Here is a 12,581-nt window from a genome sequence, read left to right as displayed (position 1 = left end):
GGTTACTGATATTATTGAATTGGGCGCTGTAACACCAGCCTAGCAACAGGCCTCATAAGTCAATTAGCAATGTTATTTTTCTTTTTCATTAACATACCAGAGTTGTTTGAACAAATCTATTGCGAAGATTAGCAGTGAAGAGCACGGTGAAGATGTGGTATACGTGACACACCTAATGCATTTAACAATGAACAAAAAATACATTTCTTCTCTAAGTATAGGTGACAAATATGAATAAGGACTGAAGAATTAATCATGACATGGGTACACTCAAATGCCAAAAAACCATAAAACAAGCAGAATGAATGAAAATTCAAAAAGAGTTGAGGATCCATTACACGCCATTGTTATATCGCAATTGTAGGGCTCTGATCCAATGTGTCTTCTTTAGCCTTGCTGCTTTTGATAACACTTCTTAAATCTGTTATACCTCCTGAAATGTTTCCATTGCTTTGAGTCAGCAGCAAGCAGGAGGGAGCATTTCAAAATGTTTGGCACTTCAATTACCTTCAACAAATTATTTAACAGTGGGTGACCAGGGGAAGTGGGTGGGGGAAGAGAAGAGAGACAATACGTTCTCCCCCTGCTTAACATTTAGGTTAGATGAAACTATCACTTCAGATTGGTATGCAGGAAACATCATGAACAATGGTAGAGAACCCCAAGTTGCTGGAAAAAGACACACGATAACAAAAAGGATGAGAAGTACGAAACACCAGAAGAATGGAGTATTCACGAAGAAATGTCACTGAGATAACGGGTGAAGGTATAAAAAAAAATACTTTCATGGCAACTAACAAGACAGACTTAAAACCTACATAAATCAAACTTCATAACATTAGTACAATAAGCATCCAAACCCAACTGCAGAAGAGGTTTCTAACTGCCAGTGACCAGTAGTAGCTCATTTTACTGATCGATTGTTTTAAAAACCAAATCTTGTACAAAATGGCCCTGTAGCAACATAAGAGCTTTGGATGAACTGATTTGCTACTTAGATTCAGCGGTTTTTAATGGCACCTCTAACATTTATTACCATTGTTTAACATCTATGTACAGTTTGAGCTGTACTCAACCGTTTCTGTTAAGCAACTTAAAAATGGTATGTATAGGAGTCCCTCATTAGGATGGCGGCTGGTCCTTCGCTGAAGAACAATTTTAAAACAATTTACAGGTGACGGTCCATTTCTGACAAGTGTCCACACCCCCAGTAAACGCCCGGAGAGCTAATGGAGCTTGATTTTAAAAAAAAACCTGCCACCTTCCTGTTTCTTGCCCGATAATCAGCTAACCAGCAGAGGAACATTCGAGGGAGAAAATTTAGACCCCAGCTGCTGTGGATGCCGAAGACAATTTTCAGCTGGGCCAGTAAACAAAAGCAGTGTTTCTGTTGATTTCAAGTGGGAAGCTATTTTTCAAATTGAATGCAGGTCCTGGACCTATCCATTGTGAGGCATGGACTGCAACTCTTATGTATAAAACGGTCTTTCTGTGGGGCCACGAGATTCAATAGTACCACGCCTTGCACTTGGAATGACCTTCTGGCACCCCAACCCTCTTGCTTGACCTGGCGGCTGGTCGAGGCACGTTTGGCTGCTTTCGCAGACACTCTTTACTTCACAGCTGTTTTGGCCGTATGGATAAAATCACCTAATGTCAGGAGGCACAATTTACTGTGGGAACATTACAACTAGTTCTAGTCTGAACCCACCTAATGTAATAGATACCTTAGTTCCACTGAATCCTGGGGCCTTAACCATGCAGTTGACTGGTGCTTTCAATGTATTATTAATGCTTCAGTCCCGCATAAAGTTACTGAGTATATAATCCCATAGATAATCTTAAGTAATAATCAAACTATTTTAAAGAAGTCATTTCCCATATTCACACTTTGCTTCTGCTTTAGTTTGCTCCAGTCCTGCTATGCACAGAAACGCCCCTTCAGTCAGGAAGACAAGCATGGTTATTCAGGTTAAGACGCTTTATAATTGTTGCAGTAGCTACTCTATGATAAGCTAAAGGAGGCTCTCTGGTAGCAGGTTGATAGGGTCGTATCTGTGTTCCACCATACGTCCACCCATCAGCTTGGCTGAGGATTAATACAACTCACCCAAGCTGCTGTAGGTAGATAGGGCTGCCGGAGCATTCCTACTTGCCTCTACAATCTGGTTGGGCAGCCATTACTAGACTACCTGATCCACCTAGTTACATTTTTGAGCTGTTCAATTACTTTCTTGGACTAGATTGTAAGGAGGGTTTAAAATTACAAAGGAAAAAAGTTATTGCAGCAAATTTAGCATTTTATGCAATGTTTACATGAAAACCACATATACTTGAGTATAAGGCAATACATATATAAGCAAAACAAAAGTGTTACCCCAAAAAGTTCCAATTGCCTCATGTTATAAAGCTTCTCTGCACCAAAATTACTTCTTTATTTTTGGCTGGTGTCCATAAACACACTTTCGCCCTTTCTCATTTTAAGCCGTGCATACATGCTAAGCTGTTGTTCTATTCCGTCATGCTGCTATTTCAATGGAAAGACTGAATTTCTCTCACCCAACTTCAATCCTGTCCTCTTCTACACCTATGCCATCTCGGATCCCAAAGATAAAGTCCCCCAGTGCTCGTGCTGATAGTCCGTTACTGGAAAAGCCAGGCAGAGCAACAGCTGACAGCAACCATGGAGAAGGGGGCACTGGTACGGGTGCTGAACCCAGGCTTGAGAAATTGGCTCTGCTAGGCAGGAAACCTGCCATGATCAAAATCTAAAAGCAGACACAATCCCTATTTATTGCTTCATGTTCGGGACATAAATTTCCAGTCTTACACTTGGGTATATACAGTAAGCACAGACTGAAATCCAAAAGTAATTATTCTAAGCACCCATTGTTGTAATGATTATTTTCCTCCATTTAACCACAATTTTTTAAATCACTATTTGTAAAACAAATTCAGCACAAGGATTCTTGGAATTGTTGTAAGTTTCGCAAGCAGTGAAAAAAAGTCATTTGTTTTCGCACAGCATTTTGACAGAATTAGGCCGTATTATTGACAAGATTCAAAACAAGTTACACCCAAGATGGGCTCCTTAATGCTAGTCAGACATATATAAAATGGTTCAAAAACTTGAACATGGGAACAATGCTGCGAATTGTCAAATAATAAATCTAAAAAGTACCAGATACCTCTTAAGACTAAAAAAAACACAAAAGTTACAGCTGCAGTGTCCCCTTTTGGTAAAATGGAATAAGCCAGTAAATTATTCAAAACTCACTAGTTACGCAGTTTAAAAAAAATAATTTAGAGTACCCAATTCATTTTTCCCAATTAAGAGGCAATTTAGCGTGGCCAATCCACCTACCCGGCACATCTTTGGGTTGTGGGGGCGAAACCCACGCAAACACAGGGAGAATGTGCAAACTCCACATGGACAGTGACCCAGAACCGGGATCGAACCTGTGACCTCGGCGCCGTGAGGCAGCAATGCTAACCACTGTGCCACCGTGCTGCCCAATCGCACAGTTAATATTCCCAAACTAAATGTTAAATGGCTCACCGTCACCACTTTTAAGTCATCCCAAACCAAGGAAAGAAGCTTTACTAATTACCCTCAATGTTCTGCCCTTCACTCTCAAAAGCACCGATTCAAGCTTGGAATAGGTTTCCACAAGTATCAAACACCCTTCTCGTCTCTTGTCCAACCAGCTATCCTTTTATATACAAGTCTTGGCAATGCGTTTAATGCAGGGGAGGACGCCATAGCCGAGCCCAATTCTGTTCTCAGTACGTGTTCCACTCCCTAACGGGGGGAAAATCAGGAATGGGGAACAGGAGTGCAGGTCGAGTCCCCCCCCCCCCCCAAACTGAGGGCAATGGGGTCAGTTTTAGCAGCCTAACTGTTCCCTCCATCCTCCTGCCCCCTGTGCAACACCCTCCCGCCCCATCCCGAAACTGGCTTTGCTGGTATGTACAGTTCAACTTCACAATGGGTGGTGCATTTACCAATGAAGAGCTTGTGCACTAAAACTTTAATCTACATAATGTACAGCCAGTCATCAGTACCCAGCACATTAGGCATGTAGCTACCCATGAGATTATACAGTGGACTTGTAAGTATGCTTATTTTCAAAGCCAAGTTCAAAGGACTAACATTTATTTTCTCAAGATTCAGATACACAAGTCAGAGTTACAGTAATTAATCTGAATGATTCCCATGCCAGAGCAATTAATCAAAGCTTTCGGTTTATATAAGAGACAGTGAAATCATTGGAGAACATTACTGTTAAACACACAATTACTGTATTAAGAGCCAACCAACCATTTGCTAAACTTTGGTCAAAGAAGTGTCATTTTTGGACCAGTTCTCTCTCAAAATCGTTTTCACTGACAAAGCATTGTAACTTGCCCTAATTTACACAATGATGCATTTATTAACAAATGGCTGCCGTAGAAATTCATTCTAAAGGTCTCAAATGAAACCATTAGCAACACATGCTGTAATAACTTCAGGACAGTTGCCATAGTTTAAAAAAAAAAGGTTAACACCAAAATATATCGTGTCCAATGAAGCTGGCACCAAACAAGGAAAAACGACAAAATTATACCAAACAGATGCCCACAAGGAACAAAAACTGTACTTTACCTGACTAACAAAAACATTTACACCAATTCCTGTCCCCAAGGAAGGGCTTTAGACAATGGCATCTCCTTAGGATATTATGTAATTATGATCTTTAAAAGGCCGAGGTACTGTAGAAACTGTCTATTAACCTGAGATACTTAAGTGGAACATCTGCAGACAGAAGAGGCAACCAAACAAAGTAAAATTTACACAGGTATTTGAGTACATTAATAATATTCTCCACCCCCAATTTACTGTACGACTTTAAACATAAGCAGCAAAAAAAGTTACGATCTTCTTACATCGGACATAAAACAGTGATGCACAACTAACTGAACTAGTTCTCATTGGTCTCTGATATCCAAACATACGAAAGGCACAGCTCATCAGAAACTGTGTTCGATACAGAACATGCATCCTTCTCGCTAATAATTAATAAACGTGGGAGCAATATTAACATTTAGCATATTGAAAACACCCAAGAAAATTACAAATCAATCTCAAAGTCCACTGCTGACCCCCCCCCCCCCCCCCCCCCCCCTCCTCCCAACCTTCCGAAAAAACCACTGCAGCATTCAACATTATTTTGAAAACACGAGGTTTTGGAGCAGGTTGGATCATTAAAGTATAAAGATTTTAATGGTTTAAGACTACATCCTTGAGTGGCCAAGATATACATCTCACTGTCTCCTCTTTAAGTTCAGTTGTCTGTACAATCCTGTATACAAAATAAACATAGCAGCAATTTTCATCAAACAATACAACTAAAACAAAATGTAAAACATCGGCCCTTTTAGCAGCGCAAATAACAAAACAAAAATAAAATCACTCCATTCTTCGCCAAAACCAGCAACAGCAACGCACAAAAGGTTTCAAATGCTTAACTTCGCTTGCTGTCGGGAGTGTTTGCAGGTACCAACACCTCACTAATCAGTGACCTGCCATAGTTGCTTAATTTCGATATTATTCCACATGTTGCCACTTTTTAAAAACAAGCTTCAATTTTTCGTGCAATGACAAGCAGAGGAAATGATCGAAAGTGTCCTAATCAACAGAGAGAAAAAAAAATTGTCTCGATTTAAAAAAACAACTGGTAAATTGAACTTGTAACTTGCATGTACCCTCAGAAATTGCGAAACCATCAGTTTTGTCCCTTTTAATTTGGTCCTTCACATCTGCCAAGTTTCATGTGGCATAAATATTTAGTGTACAAGCTGGTCCAATGTCAAATTACTGTCAATTTTTGATTTAACAATTCTCTAAGATATTGATGAGCTCCCGCAAAGGATATTAAGACAGCATGTTATCAAAGAGATTCTCTTGATCAATCACTGATCTGATAGGAATCTGAGAAGACGCATATTGGTTCTGAAGCAATCAAAAATGTGATCAATTGGTCCAGGAAGATATATAACCTTCACAACACAAAGGAACAATGACACATCGTTCTGTTTCCAGGACAGTTCCTCAGCACTTGGTGTATACCAGGTCCTCGTGGAGGATTTTCTGAGTAAGGCGTTGAGCAGTGGTGAATCGCAATGCCCTAATCTTTCGGCATGGAAGGGAGAAGAGAAAGGTTCCAGTCTACCAAGCACATACTCAGAAAATTACTCCCTATATGGTACTGCCCAATAACACAAGCCAGGCAGTCAACCGACTGCACTGGTTAAAAAAAAAAACATTGTCCGACTTAATGGTGGCAAGCTGGCAAAATCTGTAATATTCCCCACAATAGGGTAATCGAGTGTAGATCAGCAAAATAAATGAGCTGCAAATGAAGTAGCTGATGCGGTACATCTTAAAATCTCTGCTGAGAGTATTTTGCCATATTTCCTATTCCCCTGGAGCCCGTGACATTGAAGGCAACCCGGTCAGAAATCACAGGCCCATCACCATGGCTGCCACTGCAGCAGGACCAGCCCTGTGAAAGAACCAATTATCTGAGGGTGTACTATTTTTAAATTAATTCGGCACATTTGACTCTTAAAGGGGCTGTATGGTGCTCCAAAATCAAAACTCCATGGGGCAAAATGGGAGATATTGGCAGTATATTATATATATATATATAAATAAAAGAAAAGTGTCCTTACATGAAGCATGGGAACAGGAGGAAGCATTCTCAAGATATTATGCAAGTATAATTCAGAAAAGATATAATGTCCTTTGACTTCTCTTTGAATGACAGGCTAATTTACTGGAATGTGGAGGATAAATGATTTAAGGAATACAAGAAAGAATCTAAGTGGATTAAACGACTGATGTCATATTTAGTATAGGCAATTTCAAGCAATCCAATTTGTATCAGAAGTTATTTTAGCAGCCCTTTAAGCTCGTACTAAATATCCATTCACATACATTACGAACTCGAGAACTTATTTTGATTCTCCTGTTAAAATCCAGAGCTCTTGGGATACTTTTGGTCACCTCTAGTTTGCAAAAGCAATGTGCTTAAATCAGCAAATGTCTGTAGCATTTAATACAATTAAAAATTAGCAAACAAGTCCGTTTACTCATCGAGGGAATAAAGAATGCATAACTATAAAGCAGAGTTGGGAAAAATAAAAGGCAACAACACATTAAATTTTATGCCCATGTCTGCTGACTATTGAGCAAATCTAAATGCTGCACTTGCAATTCAGGAACATTTTATCAAGCGATCAAGTGTTTTTTAAAGCAGATTACGGCATTACTGAATTTTATATCCAGGCAGAGGATGCTGCAATAGGCAACGGGCAAAGGCTTTAAACACAGCCCAGAAAATATCAGGTAAAACTAAAGTTTTCAGTCTCATTTTGTACTGAATGATAGATACCGCTGCAGAATAACTATACCACACAAATCATTGCTTTGGCAGAGTTAGAATGTCCATATCTGGGTGCCCTTCTCAAAAACAAAATGGTACGGCGACAAAGAGGGTGCAGAAGAGATTTACTAAGGCGATACACAAGATAGTAAGCTTAATCTAGGAGGAATGTGTAAACTGGGTGTTGTCTGTTAGAACAGATGAGAGGCGATATGACAAAATTAAAAAAATATTTGATTTAAGTTAAAAAGGGGCAAATTATTTCCTCTGGTTGCCTAGTTCAGTAAGAGGGCAGAAATTTAAGGTAGTTATGAAAAAGAACAAAGGGAGGGGTTAGAATTATTTTTGTAGAGATTTATTGAACATTCTATCTGGAACAAATATCCGATGAGAACAGAATCATTAATAACTTTTAAATAGGGACGTAGTTAAGTATTTGAAGACATTGTAATGAGGGGAACTGCATTAAGTGGGCAGCTCTTTCAGAGGCGAAAAGCACAATTTTACTTTATGTGTCTGAAGTGCTTCTAGCTATTTTTCGTGACAAATTCTCAATGCAAAAATTTTTGTGTCAAAGGTTGTCTATAAACGCATGTCGTCAGCCTGAATAGCTGCCTTCTTTAGCTGCCAAATATTACCATTAACCCTGGAAATGTATCCTTTTTGTGAACAAGCATCTGAAGATATTAGCTACGACAGGACTGAACTCATTACTAACTATATCTGGCTTATAATTGTGTTTTTACATGTCACAGCTACACACACACACACACACACACACACACACACACATACATACACACAACACACACACCATCATACATCTTGGCTTATAACTGTCTGTTTTTACATGGCATAGCTACACACACAACTTAAATAATTATCTATAATAATGAACAGTGGAAATCTCTCCCCTGACTAGACAAATTCTCAATGCAATAATTGCCTTCAAAAATGGGAGCAGCCCTTGCTGGGGATGGCCTGCCCTGACTGTGCAGACCAATACTTTTTCCTTTCAGTTGATGCATTTAAGCAAGGAAGCAATAATTATAAAAGTTGCTTAAAATCACTTAGTCATTTGCTTCAAGATTAAGCTCTCGATAATTTGCTACTACACACCCTTTTGGCCATCATGCTGCAGTTTTGGCCCAGGTACTTATTGCATTTACCCACATGGATATTCAAGTACATTCGTACCTCCGTGAGCGGCCACTCAATCCCGGGTTGAGTGAATGTGTCTTTGGAGACTTGGTTCTTTTCATGATTCGGCAACCTAGTTTTGTTTGCCGAATCAGGCTGATGTTGCAGGCAACTGTTGTGGGTGCAGTTCGCGAGCAAAATCCATTAATTAATCTGCAAATATACAACCTTAGGTTCCTCATTCACCCTCAGCTTGTCTCTATTTGTAGAGGATTTGCCACAGTTTGATACTGTGCGAGTGAAAAAAAGCTTTAGCCCTGCGGGAGGGGCAAAATTTAAAGAACATTTGTCAAATCCTATAACATCACTATACACAAATGAATGCATTTCCTTTTTCTGGGCAGTAAATTTTTTTTATGTACATGGAAATGTTCATCCCTCAGCCAGTCTAAGGTATTGTAGTTCAGAACAAGTGATGTCACCAGAATGAAGCGGATAGGGTCGGCTGAATCAAAAATAGAACTGACAAGTCTACTGTAATCTTTACAGTAAGAAGTCTTACAGCACCAGGTTGAAGTCCAACAGGTTTGTTTCGAACACTAGCTTTCGGAGCGCTGCTCCTTCCTCATTCACCTGAGGAAGGAACAGCGCTCCGAAAGCTAGTATTTGAAACAAACCTGTTGGACTTTAACCTGTTGTAAGACTTCTTACTGTGCCCATCCCAGTTCAACGCTGGCATCTCCACATCGTGATCTTTACAATAATTAAGTTTTAAAATAGATTTGGTTTGAACTGTAAAATTTTGACAAGTATTGTAAAGACTGTAGCGGACTTTCATGGCTCACTCTGATGTTCGATGGTCCTTTTTATGTTTACATACCAAAGTTTCTGGTTTCTGTGAAGTTGTGTAAAGGTCATTAAATATATTTCATTGTGATATACATTCTATTATCAAGAAACCAGCACTCTATGTATGCATGTACATATATATTTTAAAATAAGGGTTGCACCAGTCTCAAAACTACCAGCAGAGCAGATATTTTGTTTCAGAATTTAAGCCCGTTTCATCTCCACTGCCTCATCTCCCAATTTCATTCCCACCAAGAAAAACAAATCTTGCTTCCTGTTACAGCCTTATTTTAAATATATTATATACAATTAGATCCTTATACACAACTTCAATCAAAATGTCCCCAAAGAGCAGTACTAATCTACAAATTATAGAATTATATTCTTTACATCACTGTGCAAAATAGTCAAAGTCTGTTAATTGGGACATCGGAACATAAAATTAAAATGTCCCACTTATCAGATTGTCTCCATTGAGCAAAATGCCAATACTGAATTAAACAGCGACCATGATGCCGCTGAATGAATGGGCATGTTAATTGTACGTTTTTTTCTCCCAGGCGTAATGGCGCGATTTTTCCTTTATTTCTTAAATTGTGGGATGACGTTCAGCTTAAATCTAAGGAGTCAATCTCCATATGATCTCCGAACCTTTGCTTTTCCTTGATGTGCGAGAGATGCTGGATGTCATCAAACTGCATGACTCGTACCCAAATAAGTTAAAACCAAAATAGCGGCTTTAAAAAGAAGTACCTTGAACTTTTTTTTTTTTGCGGGCATTTTTGGGAAGGCACTAAAAAATAAAATTTAGAAACCAGACCCCTGAATATTTATTACAATCTGCCAACTTCACAATTTGCAGCTGTTATTCATTGCTGGTTGGTCAACAAATCACAATCAAACCTCCTATATATAATATATAAATATATATATATATATAGTCAGTTGCAGGGTGAAGGAATTTCAAAAGATGATCCTGGCTCTGTTTCGTTCCTTTCAAGCTTGGTCCCTCTTCAGTGCGTCCACCCCACGTGACATATAGAAGTTAAGTAGATCTTGTTGGGATATAATTACAAGTCTTTTTTTTTCTCTATATAATAGCACTAAATAGTACTAATTCACTACATTGCCTTCAGAGCAGGGCAGTGATTTAAAACAATTGCACGTGGATGATCACAGGTTGACATCCCTTACGTCTGTAGGAGTGCTGATTTGGTCTGGCTCATGTACAGTCTTTGAGGACATGGTTTGTTCCTGCTGCTGTTGATATTGTTTTAAGCTTTCTTCCAGGGCAGCTTCAATCTGTTCTTGACAAGCCTTCAGGCAGTCCTGGCACAAAGAACAATGACATTAACGAGCAGGTAAATGAGATCAAGCATCAAACAAGCCTCCAAGTGGATCAATCTCCGAGAGCTACTGAGAAATGGATGATGAAGTAATACACATCAGTTGCACACGTCCTGGTCAATATTTATTCTTTAACCAACATCACGAAACAGATTATCTGGTCATTATGCCATTATTGTTTTTGTGCACGCTTTCTGTGACCAAACTGACCGTCAAGTTTGCTAAATTACAGCAATGACAACATTTCAAAAAGTACTTAATTGGCTGTAAAACCCTTTAGGATATTCTGAGGTTGCGACAGAATTGCAAGACGTTCTCGTCATCATCACAACAATGTGATGGATACAACAGGAGCTATTCCTGTGATGACCTGAATGCAAGGGCATTGCAGGTAACCCACAAGGAATGTGTAGCCGAGCTCCAATGAAAATAAATTAAAGCTCCTGAAATCAAATTCAGCTCTCATCAGTACATCTGTTCATAAATCAATTTGCATTTTATTTGTGAAGGGAGACATTATGGTCCAAATTTGACAGATGGCGGGTCTTGCTTCCCACTATCGAAAGATTGGTGGAAACACAGCCTGACCAATTTGAGTGCCCATGGGCGGCCATTTCATGTTTGAATGAGCGTCAAGTGACTCCCTTGACGGCTCCCTTCTGGGGACTAAGTCCCCACGCCGGCGGGAAAACTGGCGCCAAGCACTCCAACGTCAACAGCCCCCGAAAGTGAGGAATTATACAGGTTTTCGGGGGTTAGTTTGACGCCGGAGAGATTGGAGCCTCTCCAGCCAACACCGAAGGGCTGGCGCGAGTTCGCGCATGCACGGAACGGCCTGCGTGATCTCACACATGCGCGGACCGGCCGGCGTATTTCCGCTCATGCGCAGACCAGCCGGCGTATTTCCGCGCAAGCACAGACCGGCCGGCATATTTCTGCGCATGCGCAGACCAGCCGTCGTATTTCCGCGCATGCGCACGGGTTCCGTTCTCCGTGCATGTTCAAGTTGTCCCATGTCAGGGAGGGTCGTGAAGGCCTGGGAGGGGGCGTGTAGTGGGAGGCAATTGGGGTTTGGGGGCAAGAGGCTGGGGAGGGGGCGGGGAACAAAGAGGAGTCTGGAGGTCACCTGATGTTAACTGGGGTGAGGTAACTTCAGAGGGGACTTTTCATTGGGGGGGGGGGGGGGGGGGAAAGAGGTTCTCCTCCACTCCTTTCCAAAATCAAAGCCTGTTAATTTTCAGGCGTCCCCCACGCAAGGTCAATCCTCCCTAAAAATGGAGGCTGGGCGGCAATTTGGGCCTCAATTGGGGCAAGATTGAGCTTCCCTCCGAAGCCTTACCTGCCCAAGTGTAAAATTGCTACATGGTCGGGGTGGGCAGAAGGGAATCCAGTACCTTCAATTACACGTGCCCCCCCCACCCTAAATAAATACTGACGGACGAGTGTGAAACTCTGGCCTACATGTTGATTGCCTACCTTCAACAGACAAGGTGCTTAAAAACAAACAATCAATGCAAACAGAGTAAAATCCAGGGCACAATCAATATCAGGCCTGAAAATTCCCAAGCGCATTGGCTCGGTCAATGCTCAAGCTTAAAATTAGACAATCAGAAATACTTAATGCATGATTAAACAATCTAAGCTCAATGTTCGTAATGAGCAGGCAATGCATGCCATAAGACCATAAGACATAGGAGCAGGATTAGGCCACTCGGCCCATCGAGTCTGCTCCGCCATTCAATCATGGCTGATATTTTTCTCATCCCCATTCTCCTGCCTTCTCCCCATAACCCCTGATCCCCTTATTAATCAAGAACC

At 40.6% G+C, this 12,581-nt stretch overlaps 1 pseudogene; it reads right to left on the bottom strand.

The window, feature by feature from the left end:
* Nucleotides 1–4,139: 4,139 nt before the first annotated feature.
* Nucleotides 4,140–12,581, bottom strand: part of LOC140393681 (G1/S-specific cyclin-D2-like) — a 35,828-nt pseudogene continuing 27,386 nt past the window's right edge.

This window comes from Scyliorhinus torazame, chromosome 17 (genome assembly GCF_047496885.1).
Source record: "Scyliorhinus torazame isolate Kashiwa2021f chromosome 17, sScyTor2.1, whole genome shotgun sequence".
Taxonomy (NCBI): Eukaryota; Metazoa; Chordata; class Chondrichthyes; order Carcharhiniformes; family Scyliorhinidae; genus Scyliorhinus; species Scyliorhinus torazame.
Note: the sequence above shows the minus strand (reverse complement) of the source record. Positions and strands in the feature narration are given on the sequence as shown.